General features: G+C 44.3%; 2 long non-coding RNA genes and 1 pseudogene across 2 annotated transcripts; 1 reads left to right on the forward strand and 2 right to left on the reverse strand.

Annotated features, from left to right (window-relative positions):
* Positions 1–9,668: 9,668 nt before the first annotated feature.
* LOC121532697 lies at positions 9,669–19,115 on the forward strand (annotated as a pseudogene).
* Positions 12,175–12,692, reverse strand: LOC121532698. The gene is made up of 3 exons (XR_005994371.1): positions 12,591–12,692; positions 12,371–12,434; positions 12,175–12,265 (listed from the first exon to the last, which is right to left on the reverse strand). It is a non-coding gene; the product is annotated as an uncharacterized LOC121532698 (long non-coding RNA).
* On the reverse strand, positions 13,283–13,799 carry LOC121532699. The gene is made up of 3 exons (XR_005994372.1): positions 13,710–13,799; positions 13,535–13,609; positions 13,283–13,388 (listed from the first exon to the last, which is right to left on the reverse strand). It is a non-coding gene; the product is annotated as an uncharacterized LOC121532699 (long non-coding RNA).
* Positions 19,116–25,038: the final 5,923 nt, after the last annotated feature.

Raw genomic sequence — 25,038 nt, forward strand, 5'->3', positions numbered from 1 at the left:
ATCTTTTCTACAACGCCCGGAGAACTGCCCCCCTTTATTCTATGTACCCAACGCACTAGAAGACCAGTTCTTAAAGCCTTTAGTCGTATCCTTATTCTAGTCCTCCTCTGTTCCTCTGGTGATGTAGAGGCTAACCCAGGCCCTGCAGCCCCCAGTATCACTCCTACTCCCCAGGAGCTATCATTTGTTGACTTCTGTAACCGTAAAAGTATTGGTTTTCTGCACATAAATATCAGAAGCCTCCTTCCTAAGTTTGAGTTATTCACTGCGTTAGCACACTCCGCCAACCCTGATGTTCTAGCAGTGTCTGAATCCTGGCTTAGGAAGGCCACCAAAAATTCTGAAATTTCCATCCCCAACTATAACATTTTCCGTCTAGATAGAACTGCCAAAGGGGGTGGAGTTGCAATCTACTGTAGAGATAGCCTGCAGAGCTCCATCATACTATCCAGGTCTGTGCCCAAACAGTTTGAGCTTCTACTTCTAAAAATCCACCTTTCCAGAAATAAATCTCTCACTGTTGCCGCTTGCTACAGACCCCCCTCAGCCCCCAGCTGTGCCCTGGACACCATATGTGAATTGATTGCCCCCATCTATCCTCAGAGTTCGTACTGCTTGGTGACCTAAATTGGGATATGCTTAACACCCCGGCCATCCTACAATCTAAACTAGATGCCCTCAATCTCACACAAATTATCAACGAACCTACCAGGTACAACCCTAAATCCGTAAACATGGGTACCCTCATAGATATCATCCTGACTAACTTACCCTCTAAATACACCTCCGCTGTCTTCAACCAGGATCTCAGCGATCACTGCCTTATTGCCTGCGTCCGTAACGGGTCCGCGGTCAAACGACCACCCCTCATCACTGTCAAACGCTCCCAAAAACACTTCAGCGAGCAGGCCTTCCTAATTGACCTGGCCCAGGTATCCTGGATGGATATAGATCTCATTCCGTCAGTAGAGGATGCCTGGTTGTTCTTTAAAAGTAATTTCCTCTCAATCTTAAATAGACATGCCCCATTCAAAAAATACAGAACTAAGAACAGATATAGCCCCTGGTTCTCCTCAGACTTGACTGCCCTTGACCAGCACAAAAACATCCTGTGGCGTACTGCATTAGCATCAAATAGCCCCCGTGATATGCAACTTTTCAGGGAAGTTAGGAACCAATATACACAAGCAGTTAGGAAAGCAAAGGCTAACTTTGCATCCTGTAGCACTAACTCCAAAAAGTTTTGGGACACTGTAAAGTCCATGGAAAATAAGAGCACTTCCTCCCAGCTGCCCACTGCACTGAGGCTAGGAAACACTATCACCACCGATAAATCTACAATAATCGAGAATTTCAACAAGCATTTTGCTACGGCTGGCCATGCTTTCCACCTGGCTACCACTACCCCGGCCACCAGCTCTGCACCCTCCGCTGCAACTTGCCCATGCCCCCCCGCTTCTCCTTCACACAAATCCAGACAGCTGATGTTCTAAAAGAGCTGCAAAATCTGGACCCCTACAAATCATCTGGGCTAGACAATCTGGACCCTTTCTTTCTAAAACTAGCCGCCGAAATTGTCGCAACCCCTATTACTAGCCTGTTCAACCTCTCTTTCGTAACGTCTGAGATCCCCAGAGATTGAAAGCTGCCGCGGTCATCCCCCCTCTTCAAAGGGGGTGACACTCTAGATCCAAACTGTTACAGACCCATATCCATCCTGCCCTGCCTTTCAAAAGTTTTTGAAAGCCAAGTCAACAAACAGATCACCGACCATTTCGAATGCCACCGTACCTTCTCCGCTATGCAATCCGGTTTCGAGCTGGTCATGGGTGCACTTCAGCCACGCTCAAGGTCCTAAATGATATTATAACCGCGATCGATAATAGACAGTACTGTGCAGCCGTTTTCATTGACCTGGCCAAGGCTTTCGACTCTGTCAACCACCGCATTCTTATTGGCAGACTAAATAGCCTTGGTTTCTCAAATGACTGCCTCGCCTGGTTCACCAACTACTTCTCAGATAGAGTTCAATGTGTCAAATCGGAGGGCCTGTTGTCTGGACCTATGGCAGTCTCTATGGGGGTGCCACAGGGTTCAATTCTTGGGCCAACTCTTTTCTCTGTGTATATCAATGACGTCGCTCTTGCTGCTGGTGACTCTCAGATCCACCTCTACGCAAGACGACACCATTTTGTATACATCTGGCCCTTCATTGGACACTGTGTTAACAAACCTCCAAACGAGCTTCAATTCCATACAACACTCCTTCAGTAGCCTCCAACTGCTCTTAAACACTAGTAAAACTAAATGCATGCTCTTCAACCGAACGCTGCTTGCACCCGCCCACCCGACTAGAATCACTACTCTAGACGGGTCTGACCTAGAGTATGTGGACAACTACAAATATCTAGGTGTCTGGTTAGACTGTAAACTCTCCTTCCAGACTCACATTAAGAATCTCCAATCCAAAGTTAAATCTAGAATCGGTTTCCTATTTAGCAACAAAGCCTCCTTCACTCATGCTGCCAAACATGCCCTCGTAAAACTGACTATCCTACCGATCCTTGACTTCGGCGATGTCATTTACAAAATAGCCTCCAACACTCTACTCAGCAAATTGGATGTTGTCTATCACAGTGCCATCCGTTTTGTCTCCAAAGCCCCATATAATACCCACCACTGTGACCTGTACGCTCTTGTTGGCTGGTCCTCACTACATATTCGTCGCCAAACCCACTGGCTCCAGGCCATCTATAAATCACTGCTAGGCAAATCCCCGCCTTATCTTAGCTCATTGGTCACCATAGCAACACCCACCCGTAGTCTGCGCTCCAGCGGGTATATCTCACTGGTCATCCCCAAAGCCAACACCTCCTTTGGCCGCAATTCCTTCCAGTTCTCTGCTGCCAATGACTGGAACAAATTGCAAAAATCTCTGAAGCTGGAGACACTTATCTCCCTCACTAACTTTAAGCATCAGTTGTCAGAGCACCTTACCGATCACTGCACCTGTACACAGCCCATCTGAAATTAGCCCGCCCAACTACCTCATCCCTATATTGTTATTTATTTTGCTCATTTGTACCCCCAGTATCTCTATTTGCACATCATCTCTTGCACATCATTCCAGTGTTAATACTAAATTGTAATTATTTTGCACTATAGCCTATTTTATTGCCTTACCTCCATAACTTGCTAAATTTGCACACTGTATATTAATTGTATTTCTGTTGTATTTTTGACTTTGTTTTGTTTTACCCCATATGTAACTCTGTGTTGTTGTTTTTATCGCACTGCTTTGCTTTATCTTGGCCAGGTCGCAGTTGTAAATGAGAACTTGTTCTCAACTGGTTTACCTGGTTAAATAAAGGTGAAATAAAAAATAAAAATAAAAAGAGGCGCAAAGCAGCTGAAAGAAATGGAGAAAAGCATGCGAGATCTGAGTGAGGAAAGGAAACAAGGAAGTAGAGCAGCCTCTCCTCCCAGAGGACATTTCATAGATATGGGAGAAGAGCATGAAGAAGCAGTGAGAGAGAGAGAGAGAGAGAGTGAGAAAGAGTAGGAGGGGGCCAGTACCCACTGATTCCCTTACCTAATCTATTGGCGGGGAATGAAAGAGGCCCCAGCAACCTTAGATGTATAACGTATGAACTTGCTCACCCGAACGTAGACGTACATCATGGGTGAGAAAGTAGAGAAAATGAGTTTAAGGTTGTGCCGTTGTTTGATTATGTGATAAGGTTTAATGGGTAATCGGACCATAACTAATGAGGTTATAGAAGTAATGTATAATATAGGTGAGAGATAGTTCAAATGATAGGAATATCATTAAATGTATGCTTATCAACGATAGCAAGTATTTGTTTTATTAATTAGGGCCTAATCAGAGAGAACAGTTAAAGAAATTGAATAGCGAACTGAAATGGCGATAGAGCTGTGAAAATTGAGTTGAGGACAAAGGAGAAAAATGTATGGCTCTGGTTAGCGGAAAAATAAATAAATAGAGACAGTCCAGCGAGTTAGATTGAGCTGTAAGATTTCAAGTAGAGGTCTAAATACTTGACTGGAAGGCAGTGCTTTGATAAATTCTAATTGTTATTACTTTATTCGATAGGTTGCTTAACACCAGTGGTGTATGCAAATAGTTGGTGAATTCTAGAATGATAATTTATTTTCATTACGGGGACCAGGGGATGCAAGTAGCTTTAGCTATTATGCTGAGGGAATAGCACCAACCTATAGTGGGTTCTAGATTTGTTAAATAAACAAACGTATTATTTAAACTAAAGTAATGCAATAGGCTACAATTATAACATTATCAGAAAAAGGCACAATTTAATGTGAAATAGTTATTACAATTATTATTAATAGTTATTACAGTTATTATCATTGATCCAGTAATGATAGAAGGATAGTAGAGGAAAGGCAAGGGATTAAATCTCATTTAGGGAAAGAAGGAGTATGAAGATATATTAGGGAGAAAATACCATTAACTGAGGGATATAAAACGTTTAGCTGAAAAAGACAACAGGAATAATTTACCTTACACCCTAATATAGACATCAGACCACACCAGAAGTAGAGATGGCAGGATCACCAGTAGCAATCATGAAGAGAAGGTTCCCAGAAAATAGTGAAGATATTGGTAATATCTCTAACAAATGAGAAAAAGGACCAGAAAGATAGTAACTAAATGGCCAAAGGAGGGAACATTTGATGTAACCGTGATTGTATTGGCTAAAACATGAAATATGACATTTACAGGGGGGACAGGAACAATAGAAGGGGAGACAGATTTTCCTAGGGGGTTGATCAAATAATTGATAATGGATCATTTGAGATGAGATCACATGTAGCAGATTTAGGGTAATCAATTAAATAATCATTGTATACTCAAGGAATTTTGAGTGGTTTTATGGATTAGTTATGAGGAATTAGATTGATACAAACAATTATTGATGGGTTAGGACTGGGGATATCTGTATCATGTTTTGTGTGTACTACCATCTTTAGATTACTGATGGTAATTGAAGGTTAACAAAATGTATAACCAGGAGAAAGAGATTATCTTATCTCATTGGAATGTTGCCCAGGGCTAGGGGGAGCAGTAGTGAAGTTAGGCAGTATTTAAAAATAAGGGATGGCAATTGGATGATCAATTACCAATATTACCTACAGTAAGTGATTGTTTAGGTAGGTGGTAATATTGACACATGGGCAAAACATGTGTCAAAAGGGGGATGGTAGGATTAAATAATAAATATATACGAAGGAGGGGACAAAATACTTTTAAAAAAAAAGTCAGAAATAGAAATTGAGAGCTGAACACGTGTGAAGATAGTTTATTAACCACACCCGTATGTCAGAGGTTTTGTGCCCCACAGGTGAACTAAAGGAGAAGGTGACCCACTCTATCTAACCAGGTGACTGGTGAGCATCCAGTCCCTAAAGAAGAAAAACTGGAAGCAGGCCTGTTGGGAAGGGCCCTATCAGGTTATATTGGTCACTGCCTTTGCTATTAGAATAGCAGAAAGAGCAACCTGGGTCTACGTTACCCACTGCAAAAAGGTAAGAACACATGCAAGCACCACTGAACACATGCAGAGTTAGAGAGAAGAACTGGACCAATAGGGTCTGGGGATCACCTCTGTTAACGAAGATCTCCTACCCCGACCTATCATCACTGTAGTGTGTTCTCAGGGTGTGAGTATGGGGTAGTACCAAGCAGAAAGACTGAGGACAGGAGAGGGTTGGCGGTTTTTGGGAATATGGATAACTTGAGTTGCATCAGTCTTGGTAATGGTCTTGATATGTCAAGATCCACCACCAATTGTGCTATGCCCTTACCATTGTTAAGAAGTAAAAGAGAAGAGAAGCGACCCGACATACTGACCGTCAAGGACGAGTGGCCTACAAAATGGGAGTCAGAGAAGGGCAGACTGTCAGAATAAAAATAAGGGTTAGGAACGTAGCCAACGGGTGGGGTACATGTCAATAAGCAAATTGGGATTATAAAATCCTATTATATTAGTGTTCGGCCCCCACGGCGGATTGTTCCTAGACTCAAGTGTTTAAATACACTTGGGGATGGGGAAATGAGACCGAGGGGGACTGAACATCCAGATGGGGGGTAAAGAGAAACAAAGACATCACCAATTATCAATTGGAGATAGTAGTAATGTGACGGACTTAAGTTCGGAAGCACAGGAGAGAATTTTGAACCTTACAGCCCCTGTAACCGATGTGTGGTGGGCGTGTGCCAGTAAAGGAAGTGTAAGGCAGAGAATTCCAAAAGGGTGGCTAGATACATGCACCCTGGTTCTACTGGTTCAGCTAGTTAGAATTAGTCACCAGGAACCAAGGATTAAACAGATGTAGGAGGAGTTTTAACAAGAAGGAGAATAGCCCTATTTAGATGGATGCGATTGGGATACCAAGGGGGGTATCGGATGGATACCGAGCTATGAAACAATTAGGGGAAGGGTTTACTACCACGTTCTTTTGGTGGGTGACAATAAACAAAATTGTGAATTGGATTAATTATATCTATTACGACCAACAACGATTTATTGGCTGGACTAGGGATGCAACAGAAGGGATCTTTGAACAATTATCCGCCATCTCACTCTTATGACTTAGTAAAAAGAGGTTGGCTCTAGATCAGGCAGAAAGGGGTGGTGTCTATAGAATGGTAAGCCATTGTTGTACGTTTATCCCTAACAATACTAGCCCTGACGGGAGCATCACTAAAGCCCTTTTTGGCCTGGATAAGTTATCTGCAGAGATGAAGAGCATGGCTGGAGTGGAGGGTGGTGGGCTGTTCTCCTGGTTGAATGACTGGTTTGGTAAGTACTCAACTATGGTGGTTACTGGATTTCTGACCCTAATCGTTGTGTTCTTGCTTCTGATGTGTTGTGCCGCTTTTATCATCCCTTGCCTCAGAAAGTCAGTCACAGATGTCGTGCATGCTGCTGGTATGATGCCTTTGCTGAAGGCTCAAGAAGGAGATGCAGATACTGAGTCTGGCTTTCGGAGGAAACTGGGGTTGACAGAAGATGACCCTTGGTTTGCTATTGGTGAGGTGGTAGAGTGACACCCTAGTGGGTGTCTAAAGGTGGAATCAAAATTCCCTGTTTGTGTTTTTATGTTTTATAAATCAATTTTAACTATTGTGAATGTTTGTCTTTCCTTATGTGAAGGTTTGAAGTTCCTGGGTGGCTGGTAGCCAACCTAGTACAAGTTAGGTGTAGATGGAAGGACTGAAGGCCTTTTTATTATCATTATTGCCTATTAATAAAAGTGTGATTCTTTTTGTTTGTATTGTATTTTAATGAGTGACACCCTAGTGGGTGTCAAAAGGGGGAATCCTAAATTTCCCTGCGGGTGTGAAAAGGGGGATTGTGGGGGTCTATTTTCTTACAACTAGATGTGATGCCTAGCTTAGAAAGAATACATTAATGATTAAACATAATAGGTTTGTGCTGTACTGATATAGATTGTTTAACATAACAAGCTGTGATTAATGTGAGGAACCGTTAGGGGGTAGGCTGAGACAGACTTGTGATTCACACAGACACACACACTGCCTCTTTGTTAAACCGCTCAAGGACAAAGTACTGCAACATGAAGAAGAAAACTATGTCTGAGGTTGCTGACTCGAGACAAGTTGTAAAGATAACAACTAAAGCCCGGCAACAGTGAAGCGCCAAGGGACTGGGACCAGCCTGTGCGCCATCGATAGGTTGGGTAAGTTTAAACCACACCTAGCCTCTACTCTGACAGGCCCAGCAGGGAGCGGGAACTCTCTCTGTCAGAGTATTTAAAGAAGAACTTATAACAAAAGCTCAGTTCTCTGACTGCCCTGCGTGGTTTTTCAGTGGGCCCGAATATACGAACATCATATTTACCATTCAAGTGTTTGCATTAATTAAAATACAAGTCTATTTTAGAAGACGTGTATTGACCTCTTTTTGTTCCTATACCAGATTTGAATTGACGCAACTTAACAGTAATAACCTAACCATTACGAAACTTCTATTCGATCAAATAAGCCTCACGTAGCAAATTAGCAATTAAATTTTTTGTTGACCAAATTCGTGGACAGATTTTGGGCAGAGTAAACCCTCGCTTCGCCTCTTCTTCTCTGCTGTGTGCCTGTGGAACTTTATTGCCCATGTGGGAAATATGAAGTGCTGCTTGTAGCGAACTGTTACAGAAAATTCAGTGAAGTGAGTATGATTTACAGTAATTGTCAGTCTATAAATGAGCTGTTTCGGTGAAGTATTTTACTAAGCGAGATTCCATTGGATATGGTATGATATTTATTAGCACATTTAGCTAGCTAGCCATGTTATCAAACATCTTCACTAGCTAGCTTGCTGATTTTGTAACTGTAAAGCTAGTTAGGCTGCTAGCCTGAAACGCATAGTTGATGTGAACCAGCAATACAGCTGGCTAGTTTTATTTACATTTACGTCATTTAGCAGATGCTCTTATCCAGAGCGACTTACAAACCAGGTGGCGAATCGCATCTCTGCATGTCTGGCAGACATATCAGTATGGATGACGGATCACCACCTCAAGCTGAACCTTGGCAAGACGGAGCTGCTCTTCCTCCCGGGGAAGGACTGCCCGTTCCATGATCTCGCCATCACGGTTGTGTCCTCCTCCCAGAGTGTGAAGAGCCTTGGCGTGACCCTGGACAACACCCTGTCGTTCTCCGCTAACATCAAGGCGGTGACCCGATCCTGCAGGTTCATGCTCTACAACATTCGGAGAGTACGACCCTGCCTTACACAGGAAGCGGCACAGGTCCTAATCCAGGCACTTGTCATCTCCCGTCTGGATTACTGCAACTCGCTGTTGGCTGGGCTCCCTGCCTGTGCCATTAAACCCCCTACAACTCATCCAGAATGCCGCTGCCCGTCTGGTGTTCAACCTTCCCAAGTTCTCTCACGTCACCCCGCTCCTCCGCACACTCCACTGGCTTCCAGTTGAAGCTCGCATCTGTTACAAGACCATGGTGCTTGCCTATGGAGCTGTGAGGGGAACGGCACCTCCGTACCTTCAGGCTCTGATCAGTCCCTACACCCAAACGAGGGCATTGCGTTCATCCACCTCTGGCCTGCTGGCTCCCTTCCTCTGCGGAAGACATAGTTCCCGCTCAGCCCAGTCAAAACTGTTCGCTGCTCTGGCACCCCAATGGTGGAACAAGCTCCCTCACGACGCCAGGACAGCGGAGTCACTCACCACCTTCCGGAGACATTTGAAACCCCACCTCTTTAAGGAATACCTGGGATAGGATAAAGTAATCCTTCTACCCCCCCCCCCCACAAAAAAAAACAAAATAATTTAAAAAAAAACAATTATTAGTAAAAATTATTACAAAAAAAAAACACAAAAAATAAATGGAGGGTGGTTATCCAACTGGCAATAGGGTGAATGCACCAATTTGTAAGTCGCTCTGGATAAGAGCGTCTGCTAAATGACGTAAATGTAAATGTAAATGTGAAAATTGTTTGTTGATTGGATTCAGTGTTTTTTTTATTTATTTTTTACTAGATATGTGCAATAGCTAACTACATACTCTGTTAATTCACTTAACATCCTCACCTTTTCTGATATTCTCCCCCTTTTCAGATACAGTAACTACATCCATTATTCTCAGAATGGCAAGTGAGCAGGAGGTGGCAGCAGTGGGCAAGATTCTGGTCAACCCAAAGCAGGACCTGACAAAATGATTCAGAGCACTCTTCACCCTGCGTAACCTGGGTGGACCATAGGCCATCGAATGGATCAGTCAGACTTTTGTGGTAGACTCTGCTCTGTTGGAACATGTGCTGGCATATTGCCTGGGCCAAATGCAGGATGAGAGAGCCATCCCCACGCTAGATACTGTTCTAAAAGACACAGCACAGGAGCCTATGGTCAGGCATGAAGCAGGTCAGTATGCAGGCTCATGAGTCCACTCTCATTCATATACATACTGTATTGATAAACATATTCACAGATAATTAACGTAATAGTGCTTATCTAAACGGTTAACTGTTTTAATGTTTTATTTATTTAGGGGAAGCATTAGGAGCTATTGGGAACCTCAAGGTCCTTGACTTACTGAAAGAGTACTCGGAGGACCCAGTCATCGAGGTAAAACGAGGCATATTGGATAGAAATATAAGTAGCAAAGAGATTATGTGAAAATCAAACATCACACAGCACTTTCATTTACATATAGTCATATTCCAACCCGAGTTAAGCGTGCGTAAGTGGAACATAATGCTCTTTTTATGCACTTTTCTCTCTGCATATTCTGACCTTGAACTTAAACCTGAGAATATTATGCTATTCACCAGCTATTCGTTTGGGGTGGTGATTGAGTAAATGAAGGTGTGGCGGAGGTGTCTACAGATATGCCGTATTCTGACCTTGACTTAATTACACCACCTTGCCCAAGGAAACCATGAATAAGGTCTAGTGACCTACTGGTTCTAAGTGGAACACCATTCTCCATGCACTGTAATTTACAACTTGATTATAGCAAGGTAAATGAGCAATCCGTTTGGATAAGGCAATTGTAAATATAAATGACACTTGTTTTACAGTGCATTCGGAAAGTATTCAGACCCCTTGACTTTTTACACATTTTATGTTATAGCCTTATTCTAAAATGGATTAAATAAAAATCTTCATACTACACACAATACCCCATAATGACAAAGCAAAAACAGGTTTTTAGAAATGTGTAGCTCAGTTGGTAGAGCATGGCGTTTGCAACGCCAGGGTTGTGGGTTCGATTCCCACGGGGGGCCAATATGAAAAAAATAAAAGTATGTACTCACTAACTGTAAGTCGCTCTGGATAAGAGCGTCTGCTAAATGACTAAAATGTAATTTTTAAAATAAAAAACATAAATACGTTATTTACATAAGTATTCAGACCCTTTGCTATAAGACTCAATATTGAGCTCCGGTGCATCCTGTTTCCATTAATCATCCTTGAGATGTTTCTAGAACTTGATTGGAGTCCACCTGTGGTAAATTCAATTGATTGGACATGATTTCGAAAGGCACACACCTGTCTATATAAGGTCCCACAGTTGACAGTGCATGTCAATGCAAAAACAAAGCCATGAGGTCGAAGGAATTGTCCGTAGAGCTCAGAGACAGGATTGTGTCGAGGCACAGATCTGGGGAAGGCTACCAAAATGTTCTGCAGCATTGAAGGTCCCCAATAACACAGTGGCCTCCATCATTCTTAAATGGAAGAAGTTTGGAACCACCAATACTCTTCCTAGAGCTGGCCGCCCGGCCAAACTGAGCAATCGGGGGAGAAGGGCCTTGGTCAGGGAGGAGACTAAGAACCTGATGGTCACTCTGACAGAGCTCCAGAGTTCCTCTGTGGAGATGGGAGGGCCTTCCAGAAGGACAACCATCTCTGCAGCACTCCACCAATTAGGCCTTTATGGTAGAGTGGCCAGACGGAAGCCACTCAGTAAAAGGCACATGACAGCCCGCTTGGAGTTTGCCAAAAGGCACCTAAAGGACTCTCAGACCACGAGAAACAAGATTCTCTGCTCTGATGAAACCAAGATTGAACTCTTTGGCCAAGCATCACGTCTGGAGGAAACCTGCCACCATCCCTACGGTGAAGCATGGTGGTGGCAGCATCATGCTGTGAGGATGTTTTTCAGCTGCAGGGACTGGGAGACTAGTCAGGATCGAGGGAAAGATGAACAGAGCAAAGTGCAGAGAGATCCTTGATGAAAACCTGCTCCAGAGCTCTCAGGACATCAGACTGGGGTGAAGGTTCACTTTCCAACAGGACAACGACCCTAAGCACACAGCCAAGACGACACAGGAGTGGATTCGGGACAAGTCTCTGAATGTCCTTGAGTGGCCCAGCCAGAGCCCGGACTTGAAAATAGCTGTGCAGTGACGCTCCCCATCCAACCTGACAGAGCTTGAGAGGATCTGCAGAGAAGAATGGGAGAAACTCCCCAAATACAGGTGTGCGAAGCTTGTAGCGTAATAACCAGAAGACTCGAGGCTGTAATCCATTTTAGAATAAGGCTGTAACGTAACAAAATGTGGAAAAAGTCAAGGGGTCTGAATACTTTCCGATTGCACTGTACAGTAATATTTCTGTAAAACAAACCAAATCTCACTTTTCTTGTTACCTCAGGGTCATTCTTGGGGGACACTTTGAAATGATGCACACTGTCATCGAAGCACTTGAGGGTGAAAAAGCAGTGGTCTCTGGCTTTGATCTGAAAAAGAAAATAGTAAAACACAATGTCATATTCTACCCTAATATTCCAGTAAATGCTGTCACCATGTTAAATCTGATGAGAGAACAAACAATCATGGCCTACCAAACAGTGGGCTTGGGTCAGGGGCTTACAGCCTTGTCTTCGGACATTGGCAGCTGCATCCAACCTTAGGAGGCAGAGAGAGAGACAATAGGTGTAAGAATCTAGAATGGGCAAGGGTGTCCTTTAGCAGTTGAATCTAACTTAAGATTCACATCATAGAACTTCAGGAAGAGGTTAAAATGACCAAGCTTGTGTCTAAAGAAGAAGAGAGAGCACCTACTGTTTAGAGTACCAGGACAGAACCCCATCTTGGAGGACCACCCAGTAGGAACGCCAGCCTAAAAACCGGGAATTCTGACAGAAGGTTCAGGACAGGAAGAGTTTGTGTTATTACGTCATCAGTCACATACATGAAAATGTTATTAAGTGATAATAAGCTTTTCACTGTTGACAACAAGAGTGGAAATAGTGGAATCATCTGCAAACGACTGTACCATCCAAAGGGCTCCTTCAAACATCTGAACATGGTGAGTCATACCCTTTGAGACACAGTTTAGAGACAGCAACCATTACAAATGTTTTCTCCAACAATATAATGTGCGGTCAAGTAAGACTTATAATTTTCTTACATAACAAATCACTTTAGCACTCACTTTATGAACATTGCCTTCCAGGATCTGCTTTATCTCTGTTGTTGGCGAGGTCAAACACAGTCTGACTGAGCCCATCTTTACCCTTCTTTAGCAGTTTCAGGGCACATAGCTTCTGACCACAGTAGGCAGCACAGTGCAGTGGGGTGTTACCCAAGAGATCACAGCAGTTCATGTCTGGAGGCTTTTTGTAACAAACATTTTTACAAACACCGATTCAGGTGCTTCTTTTTGGCCAACATAAAATAAGTTAAACTATTCTGAATATGTTGTGGACATTACACATTTTATTAATATGTTATGGACATTCACTGACCTTCCAGCATGCTTTTGATCTCCCCATTCTGAGTGACATCTTTAGGAATCTGTGCTGTTCCATTGATGACAGTGGCACATGCATCATAGCTTAGCAGCAACATGACAACCTCCTGAACAATGCATGATTTAGTGAATTAATAAATGCATGCAGGAACACTCAACAATCAATATCAAAGTCAAACATGCATATAAAATTAAGAATAAACTCAAATAAAACAGATGTATTTTTTAAAATATTATTTTTACAGTTTGGTACCTTTCTTCCGGTGAAGGCAGCTTTGTGCAGTGGTGTGTCTCCCACATTATTGGGCAAATTAACATCCGCTCCGGCCTGCAGGGAATATTCAACAGACACGCATTAATTCTGCAAAAAAAATTGTTTAAACAATCATCCATCTCCTTATTAAAAATAAAGATGCTTCTTACAGTACCTTGAGTAATTCCTCCACCACAGCTCTGTGTCCAAAGTAACAGGCCAGGTGAAGAGGCGTCCATCCCAGGTTAGACTTACTCTTACCTGAGGACAGATTAGACACACTCACATTTCTGCCAAGCATTCCTATGTGTAGATAGAGAACAGTAACTGCAACCATCCTGCAGGATTATGCCCCTGGGCTTAAAGTTAGCTAAACAATTTTTCTAGACCAACAATCAAAATAGATTAGACACACTCAAATTCCTCAATACTGTAGTATACTAATGAAGAGCTTTGCTCATTCAAATAACTGACCAGCAGCAAGCAACTACTTACCTTTGCTTTTGATGTTGGCTTCTTCTTTAATCTTGGACATGAGAAGCTTCTGGATGCCTGGAAGATCCCCATTCCTGGCATGACGCAGAAACTGGGCCTCTGGATCCAGATCCTCCATAGATAACTGAACAGATAGATAACTGAACAAGAAGTACAGAAAGAAGATCACAGCACTGAAAGACTGTCAGATTTAGGCTACTACTCCTAATACTGATATAAATTGCACATTCAACAAAACTGAAAATCAGATCTAGGTGGTCAAATGTAGAGATGATACAACAGTGCTCGAGGAAAATTCATTGTCTAGGCTGTTCCTGCAACCAGAGAGCAGCACCATACATACAGTATTCACATTGTGACTCTCAAGAAGCAAATAAACTTTGCTTTAAATCGTGGACTAAAATTAGCCTAGTTCGTCACTTGGATTGCAGTAGTAAAGCAAGATTAAAGGGTCTGAATACTTTCCGAATGCACTGTATATGCATATTCGTTTGTTTCAACACCAATTGGTAGATTCAAAAATATTCTGATCTTGTAGATAATTTAGGGTTAATACAGTATTTATTAAATCATAAAAAATGAAAATAAAGGTTTGGAGACCCTGTACGCACAAAATATATTGATGATAAAAAAATACAATCGTTTGATTAATCCAGAAAGTTGCCATATTCAGTTCTTGAACCCATGGTAATGTTGGAAGATTAGTGTACATAGAATTATAATATGGAGAATAGTGTACAATAGTAGGCTATACCCTCGTCTATTGCCTGAATTAACAGTTTGGTTAAAACTGTTACGGCTTGGTTTGCGCTCCATAACAATTTAGTCAGCCTACTGTTAATAATGATCCTCAACTACATGGCCGTGACAGTGTTTACAGAGGCTCAAATTAAGTTAAATTAAACAATGTAATTAAATGGAATGATAATGTAGGCTGTACCAACTGAAGGGAACTAACAGTAAACTGACGGTCGATACTGATAGTGGCTAATATTTAATATGATAGAAATAGGAAACAGAGAATGTTGGAGTAGCCTATAATTAAGACATTCGAGAGTGCCCATCCTTTACTGTGGGAAACGTGAGATGTTGATATGCTTCAGTTTGCTGCCATATGACTGGTTTCATTTTTGTCTCCAGCTATTATGAAGGTAAAATAGATATATAGTGCATTCGGAAAGTATTCAGACCCCTTGACTTTTTCCACATTGTTACGTTACAGCCTTATTCTAAAATGGATTAAATAGCCCCCCATCAATCTACACACAATACCCCATAATGACAAAGCAAAAAACTGGCTTTAGAAATTTTGTAATACATTAGCAAAAATGTATAACCTGTTTTTGCTTTGTCATTATAGGGTATTGTGTGTAGATTGATGAGGGGAAAACATTATTTAATCAATTTTAGAATAAGGCTGTACATAACAAAGTGGAAAAAGGGAAGGGGTCTGAATACTTTCTGAATGCACTGTATTTACACTGAACAAAAATATAAACGCAACATGCAACAATTTCAAAGATTTTACTGAGTTACAGTTCATATAAGGAAATCAGTCAACTTAAATAAGTTAATTAGGCCCTAATCTATGGATTTCACACGACTGGGAATACAGATATGCATTTGTTGGTCACAGATTTGTGTGGATCAGAAAACCAGTCAGTATCTGGTGTGACCACCATTTGCATCATGCAGCGCGACACATCTCCTTCGCATAGAGTTGATCAGGCTGTTGATTGTGGCCTGTGGAATGTTGTCCCACTCCTCTTCAATGGCTGTGCTAAGTTGCTGGATATTGGCGGGAACTGGAACAGGCTGTCGTACACGTCGATCCAGAGCATCCCAAACATGCTCAATGGGTGACATGTCTGGTGAGTATGCAGGCCATGGAAGAACTGGGACATTTTCAGCTTCCAGGAATTGTGTACATATCCTTGCAACATGGGGCCGTCCATTATCATGAAACATGAGGTGATGGCGGCAGATTAATGGCATGACAATGGGCCTCAGGATCTCGTCACGGTATCTCTATACATTCAAATTGCCATCGATAAAATGCAATTGTGTTCGTTGTCCGTAGTTTATGCCTGCCCATACCATAACCCCACCGCACTCTGTTCACAACTTTGACATCAGCAAACTGCTCGCCCACACGACGCCATGCACGCTGTCTGCCATCACCCCGGTACAGTTGAAACCGAGATTCATCTGTGAAGAGCACACTTCTCCAGCGTGCCAGTGGCCATCGACGGTGAGCAGGGCCTAAAATTAACTTTTTGGTCCACCAGCCACTGTGGCAGATACAGTAGATGAAAACATCTACCAGCCAAAATATGTTTTTGCCATAATGACATAAAAAAATGAATGATTACCATGCTTTGTAATGTTTCTAAAACAAGAAATGTATTAGTAAGAAGTAAAGTGGTATATTGCTCAATTTCAGCTAGCCCTTTAAGGGGGGGAGGTTACCGTGGTAACGGGGCCACTCGAGTCCTGTCGTGTGAGAGAGAGATTTGGGATCTGACTAGGGCATCTCTTCGCTATTAGTAGAAGTAGCAGACTCAAACGAATGTTGAAAAACAATCAAGCTTGTGAACAATACCATGTAAATGGCCAAGAAACACGAGGTCTAACTTTGTAGAATTTCAAGTGAATTAGACTTACTTTTATGCCAAAAATGAATCTATCAGCACTTCACTCAGTGAGCTCAGCTCCCCTGCCAGGCAGTGTTGCTGCGCAAGGTGAGATATAGGATTAGTATTTATTTGTGCAATTAGCAGCTATGAAACAAAACAGCAGGAATACTTTAAAAACAGCTACTGCAGCATTTTTCTAACTAACTCGTACGTGTGCTTATACTTGACTTTTTGCTATTTTTATTCACAAATGTAATGCTCCCACTGTAGAGTATTGCAATTGACTACCCGCCAATGTGGCTGGTGAAATAGACATTCTTACCCGCCAATACCTACATTTACCTGCATTTACCTGGTGGCAGGTGTTAATTTTATGCCCTGAAGGTGAGCATTTGCCCACTGAAGTCGGTTAAGACGCCAAACTGCATTCAGGTCAAGACCCTGGTGAGGACGACGAGCATGCAGATGAGCTTCCCTGAGACGATTTCTGACAGTTTGTGCAGAAATTCATCAGTTGTGCAAACCCACAGTTTAATCAGCTGTCTGGGTGGCTGGTCTCAGAAGATCCCGCAGGTGAAGAAGCCTCATGTGGAGGTCCTGGGCTGGCATGGTTACACATGGTCTGCGGTTGTGAGGCCGGTTGCACGTACTGCCAAATGCGCTTATGGTAGAGAAATGAACATTCAGTTCTCTGGCAACAGCTCTGGTGGACAATTCCTGCAGTCAGCATGCCAATTGCATGCTCCCTCAACTTGACCTCTGTGGCATTGTGTTGTGTGACAAAACTGCACATTTTAGTGGCCTTTTATTGTCCCCAGCACAAGATGCACATGTGTAATGATCATGCTGTTAAATCAGCTTCTTGATATGCCACACCTGTCAGGTGAATGGGTTATTTTAGCAAAGGATAAATGATCACTAACAGGGACATAAACAAATTTGTGCGCAAAATGAGAGATACGCCTTTTGTACATATGGAACATTTCTGGGATCTTTTATTTCAGCTCATGGGTCCAACACTTTACATGTTGCGTTTTATATTTGATACCTAATATTCTGAACCTGTTCTCAATATATTCTACAAAATTCTAACTAAAAGGAATGGCTTAAGATGAATGTACTGAAAACCCTATTGAATGAACTCCAAGATTAAATCTGTTGTCCAGCAAGTGGGAGGGTTTTCAGCAGTTGAATTACATTTATTCAGAGCGCGCAAGGTAGCCACACCTGCAGAGAGCGTTACGCGACTGAATAAGGTAAGTCTGAATACCAAATACTGAAGTGTGTAGGAAAGGCATGATTAGGAAAAGTGTTACATTTCCTAAATCTGAATCGGCCCCTTGGACGAGTACAGTGCCTGTATGATGGTCATGACAGTACTCTCGTTCTCCTCTAGGTGGCAGAGACGTGCCAGTTGGCTGTCAGGCGGCTGGAGTGGCTGATTTCTGGTGGGGACCAGAAAGGAGAGGAGGGCACCGATGGAACCTCTACTGTTCTGTGGACCCTGCTCCCCCAGCCCAGAGGAAGACTGTACCTGAGCTGAGGACACAGCTCCTGGATGAGCGCCTGCAGCTGTTTGAGCGCTACAGGGCCATGTTTGCCCTACGCAACCTGGGCAACAAGGAGGCTGTCCTGGCTCTAGGAGATGGTGAGAGAGACTGGCAGTCATTCTTAAACTATGCTGTCTATGGCAAATGTCAATAAAGGAGTGAATTAGTAGCATTCAGAAGGGCTTATTTTGGGCAAAATGTGCAGCCACATAATTCGTATTCACATAAGCTAATTTTCTTGTCCTGAATTATTACATAACCCTCCACTATCAGCGTCTCTGAAAACACCCACTCACTCAACCCTTTGTAATCCTTCACAGGTCTTCAGTGTAGCAGTGCCTTGTTCCGCCATGAGATCGGGTACGTCCTGGGTCAGATCCAGCACCCAGCCATCATCCCCCAGCTGCAGGCAGCTCTGGAGCTGGAAGGGGAGAACGCCATGGTGAGGCACGAGTGTGCCGAGGCCATGGGCGCCATAGGCAAGGAGGAGTGTATGAAGATCCTGGAGCGTTACAGGAAAGACGCAGAGCGCGTGGTAAAGGAGAGCTGTGAAGTAGCCCTGGACATGCTGGAGGATGAGAACGGCACACGGTTCCAGTACGCTGACGGACGACCACGACTGCAGGGGGAGCAGTGAGGGCCAAACAGCAAGCATGGACATTGGACGCTATAGGAGAACTGCTATACAGCGCTATAAGAGCTTTTCACAGATGTCATAACTCATGATGACTTATACACATTTTCACTAATTGAAACTATCTTGACTCTTGCCTGTGATTATTGGCCTCTGAGACAAGGCAGTGTAATAATTATATTACAGTACATTTTGAGCCATGTTTTGGTTTGTTTATTCATTGTTTTCATGGAAGCTACATGAATAATATTGTCAAGATAATTGAATACCTTTCCCCCAAAACTCAGTGAACCGTTCACATTTATCTTTAATTCAGAATGATCTGATAAGCATCTGAAATCAGATTGTTAATCCACTTTTCTGCTCTGTCATATCATTGATTTTTATCTCGAATTAAAATAAAGGTAATAACATTGTTGTATTGTCTCAATGGTGTCGCTTAACACGATCATGACAATAGCGTGCCTGTGTTCTATCCCAATCAGAGGTTTTGCATCATGATGGCTAATCCACACAGTCACTCAGACACATTGCTATCCTCTGGGCTTTGACAAAGATTACAAATGGGATGAAAACATAGCATTTAAACTCAACAGTACAAACACCCTGATCAGGGGGAAAGCGTTTGTAAGTGTGATGTACAGTATGTGTGCATCTTGAGTTGTGACCTCTGCAGAGAGTGGGGAAAGAAAGGCAGCTGTCAGTTCTGTGGAGGGATAGAGAATAACCAGCATTCTGAGAGGGAGGGCAACAGCTATAGTAAAACAGGGATAAATGACACACTCCTGTTCACTAAACCTAGCTAAACAGTGCCCAGCCTTCCCTCAACCTACCAACACCTCAGTCACCATGATGCACCCCATCATGATCGGCATCGTTGTTGTCATCACCGTCATCTACTGGATCTTCATCCTCACAGAGGCCTTCCATAGGAAGATAGAGGAAGAGACCCTGCTTAAATTACTGACCTTACAGAGTTGTCCTGCTCAGAGAAGATAGATTTGAGTGTTTCCTGTTTTGTCTGGGGGAAATGCTCAGTCCTCCACACCTTCAGCACAGTGCTCCTGCCATTGGAGCACAGTTTTACACATAGGTAATGCATTTCTTTGAAACTGATCAAATACATTTCTGGATATAATTAGCTGTATTTCTAACATCAGATATTATGAGGGGTTTTCTGACTCACATTCATACAGGAAAGGCTGTGACCTTGTCTTGCCTCTTGTGGCATTTTGATTGTTACGTTCGTTCATAGACGGGACAGACCAAGGCGCAGCGTGATATGCGTACATGTTTCTTTTAACTTAATAAACAACACGACAAAACAACAAACTAAACGAAACGTGAAGTCCAAGGTAGAACACAAAACATACCTTACACGGAACAAGATCCCACAACTACACAGTGCCAATAGGTTTGCCTAAGTATGGTCCCCAATCAGAGACAACGAGCGACAGCTGCCTCTGATTGGGAACCACACCGGCCAACATAGAAATACACATACTAGATTAACACCCATAGAAAATACAACATAGAAAATCACACCCTGACTCAACAAATAAGAGTCCCCAGAGTCAGGGCGTGACAGTACCCGGAGCTGGACTGGACCCCGGTGGAGTGGACTGCTCTGGCTCCGGAGTGGAGCAGCTGACCGGAGCTGGATCAGGCACCGGTGGAGCGGACTGCTCTGGCTCCGGACTGGAGCAGCTGACCGGATCTGGATCAGGCACCGGCGGAGCGGACTGCTCTGGCTCCGGAGTGGAACAGCTGACCGGAACTGGATCAGGCACCGGTGGAACGGACTGCTCTGGCTCCGGAGTGGACCACTGGTCTGGTGCGAGGAGCAGGCACGGGCCGGACCGGACTGGCGACACGCACCACTGGGTTGGTGCGAGGAGCAGGAACAGGCCGGACCGGGCTGGCGACGCGCACCACTGGCTTGGTGCGAGGAGCAGGAACAGGCCGGGCCGGGCTGGGACGCCCACCACTGGCTAGGTGCGAGGAGCAGGAACGGGCCGGGCCGGGCTGGCGACGTGCACCACTGGCTTGGTGCGAGGAGCAGGAACAGGCCAGGCCGGGCTGGCGACGCGCACCACTGGCTTGGTGCGAGGAGCAGGAGCAGGAACAGGCCGGGCCGGGCTGGCGACGCGCACCACTGGCTTGGTGCGAGGAGCAGGAACAGGCCGGGCCGGACTGGCGACACGCACCACTGGCTTGGTGCGAGGAGCAGGAACAGGCCGGGCCGGGCTGGCGACGCGCACCACTGGCTTGGTGCGAGGAACAGGCCGGCCGGGCTGGCGACGCGCACCACTGGCTTGGTGCGAGGAGCAGGAACGGGTCGGCCATACTGGGAACACGCACTACTGGCTTAGTGCGGGGAGCAGGAACGGGCCGAACCGGACTGGCGACGCGCACCACTGGCTTGGTGCGAGGAGCAGGAACGGGTCGGGCCGTACTGGGAACACGCATCACTGGCTTAGTGCGGGGAGCAGGAACGGGCCGGACCGGACTGGCGACACGCACCACTTGCTTGGTGCGAGGAGTGGGACTGGGTTCCTCTATTAACCCCCACTCCTTCTGTTGCCTAACCAGCTCCTCTTGCCGTGCCTCTACACTTTCCTTCTCCCTTTTAGCTTCCTGCAGCGCCTCTCTCTGACCGAATAACTCCTGCTCCCTCTGAGCCAACAGCCCCCGTAACATGGTGGCCTCCTCTCCTAACCTGCAGATCCGCCCTGTCGCGGCCTCCTGCTGCCTCGTCGTCCACACCGTGTGCCCCCCCCAAAAATGTTCGGCACTCCTCTTCCCGTGAGGACTCCTCCGGGAGCCCCCACGAGTTAGGGAACAGAAACTCGTCGTCGTCATCCTTCCGACTCCTCAGTATAATACTGTTCCCACTCCTCTTCCCATGGTCGTGGGGACCCAATCTGGAAACCAACCGGGTGCAGTGGTCGGGGCTCTTCTCTCTTGCTCCCCGACCACCCCTTTAGCCCCCCAAATTGTTTTTCTTGGGACTGCTTCTCGGGCTTCCTCCTCGGCCGGCTTCCGTGTTGCCGTTGCTCCTCTCCTGCCTGGGCGTCCTTCTTCGCCCAGGGTCCTTTTCCCGAAAATATCTCCTCCCATGACCACCAATTGCCCACCTGTGACATGGCTACTCTCTCCGCCTGGGCACGCTGCTTGGTCCTCGTTTGGTGGGATCTTCTGTCACGTTCGTTCATAGACGGGACGGACCAAGGCGCAGCGTGATATGCGTACATGTTTATTTTAACTTAATAAACAACACGACAAAACAACAAACTAAACGAAACGTGAAGTCCAAGGTAGAACACAAAACATACCTTACACGGAACAAGATCCCACAACTACACAGTGCCAATAGGTTTGCCTAAGTATGGTCCCCAATCAGAGACAACGAGCGACAGCTGCCTCTGATTGGGAACCACACCGGCCAACATAGAAATACACATACTAGATTAACACCCATAGAAAATACAACATAGACAATCACACCCTGACTCAACAAATAAGAGTCCCCAGAGTCAGGGGCGTGACATTGATGTTGAAGCTTATCTCCGGATTGGGTAGAGATTTAATCATACACACAATGCAGAGTGAAAAAAGCAGGAATCTCTTTTTTTTTCTCGCTTGGTGTGTCATCGTATGGATACCAGATGATTACTTACTACTGCTCACATAAGGAGAGGAAAATTCACCAAATACAGCCTTAGATCAGGGAAACGATAGAGGGAAATGTATGGACTGAAGGGAAACAGCCAAAGGAATCTTTGTCTGCAGCTCAACCCAGCAAGGTATTGAACTATCTCTTTTCCTCATTCTAGTGTCAACATTTGTAATTTGTTTACTAGTGCTACGTTTGATCACTCAACATAGCCTGTTGATTATATGTATGATTCAGAATAATGTGGAAAGTACCTTTGTGCTCATTACACATCATCCAATATGTTTTCAATTATTTCCAATTGTATCCTTATACTTTGCCAATTATATGATCTGATAATCAGTAATTGGCCTATATATGGAGAATGTCCTACTAAATTGATACCTATTTATTTTGACACATCTAAAATAGTTTCCATCTCAAACATGATTTGGCGGAAACCAGGTTTAAATTATCTCAGAGAGAAAGGATGTCATTGACTACTCATGGCCATACTCATTCACTCATACTGTCACGCGTCATTCACAGCCATCATCCTAGTCTGACAGGGAACACTGTTGAGGATGAATTAGGTCTGGGTGTCGAAGGTTATGAGGGACACAGAGACTTATGTAGAGTTAGACACATACAGTGAGGGAAAAAAGTATTTGATTCCCTGCTGATTTTGTACGTTTTCCCACTGACAAAGGCACAATCAGTCTATAATTTTAATGGTAGGTTTATTTGAACAGTGAGAGACAGAATAACAACAAAAAAATCCAGAAAAACGCATGTCAAAAATGTTATAAATTGATCTGCAATTTAATGAGGGAAATAAGTATTTGACCCCTCTGCAAAACATGACTTAGTACTTGGTGGCAAAACCCTTGTTGGCAATCAGAGGTCAGATGTTTCTTGTAGTTGGCCACCAGGTTTGCACACATCTCAGGAGGGATTTTGTTCCCCCCTCTTTGTAGATCTTCTCCAAGTCATTAAGGTTTCGAGGCTGACATTTGGCAACTCGAACCTTCAGCTCCCTCCACAGATTTTCTATGGGATTAAGGTCTGGAGACTGGCTAGGCCACTCCAGGACCTTAATGTGCTTCTACTTGAGCCACTCCTTTGTTGCCTTGGCCGTGTGTTTTGGGTCATTGTCATGCTGGAATACCCATCCACGACCCATTTTCAATGCCCTGGCTGAAGGAAGGAGGTTCTCACCCAAGATTTGACGGTACATGGTCCCATCCATCGTCCCTTTGATGCGGTGAAGTTGTCCTGTTCCCTTAGCAGAAAAACACCCCTAAAGCATAATGTTTCCACCTCCATGTTTGACGGTGGGGATGGTGTTCTTGGGGTCATAGGCAGCATTCCTCCTCCTCCAAACACGGTGAGTTGAGTTGATGCCAAAGAGCTCGATTTTGGTCTCATCTGACCACAACACTTTCACCCAGTTCTCCTCTGAATCATTCAGATGTTCATTGGCAAACTTCAGACGGCCCTGTATATGTGCTTTCTTGATCAGGGGGACCTTGCGGGCACTGCAGGATTTCAGTCCTTCACGGCGTAGTGTGTTACCAATTGTTTTCTTGGTGACTATGGTCCCAGCTGCCTTGAGATCATTGACAAGATCCTCCCGTGTAGTTCTGGGCTAATTCCTCACCTCATGATCATTGCAACTCCACGAGGTGAGATCTTGCATGGAGCCCCAGGCCGAGGGAGATTGACAGTTATTTTGTGTTTCTTCCATTTGCGAATAATCGCACCAACTGTTGTCACCTTCTCACCAAGCTGCTTGGCGATTGACTTGTAGCCCATTCCAGCCTTGTGTAGGTCTACAATCTTGTCCCTGACATCCTTGGAGAGCTCTTTGGTCTTGGCCATAGTGGAGAGTTTGGAATCTGATTGATTGATTGCTTCTGTGGACAGGTGTCTTTTATACAGGTAACAAACTGAGATTAGGAGCACTCCCTTTAAGTGTTTGCTCCTAATCTCAGCTCGTTACCTGTATAAAAGACACCTGGGAGCCAGAAATCTTTCTGATTGAGCGGGGGTCAAATACTTATTTCCCTCATTAAAATGCAAATCAATTTATAACATTTTTTACATGCGTTTTTCTGGATTATTTTGTTGTTATTCTGTCTCTCACTGTTCAAATAAACCTACCATTAAAATTATAGACTGATCATGTCTTTGTCAGTGGGCAAACATACAAAATCAGCAGGGGATCAAATACTTTTTTCCCTCACTGTAGGAGTGACTCTTGACCCTTCAGTCCAGTTTCACTCAAAGCTCAGGTGGAGTAGGGCTACTGACCCTGTTGCTGACAAGAGGGACTCCAGTCCTCCCTGCCAGGCCAGCCTCACACAGCAGACAGCATGGAACTTCCTGTTGTCTCAAGTTTTCTGCAAGAAGATCAAGGATGCACCCAACCCTGAGGAGGTCGTCCCAGTCTGAGTGAGCAATGCCTTTACTGACTATCAATCAATCAATCAAATGTTATTTATAAAGCCCTTTTTACATCAGCAGATGTCACA

Source organism: Coregonus clupeaformis, chromosome 20 (assembly GCF_020615455.1).
Source record: "Coregonus clupeaformis isolate EN_2021a chromosome 20, ASM2061545v1, whole genome shotgun sequence".
NCBI classification, from domain to species: Eukaryota; Metazoa; Chordata; class Actinopteri; order Salmoniformes; family Salmonidae; genus Coregonus; species Coregonus clupeaformis.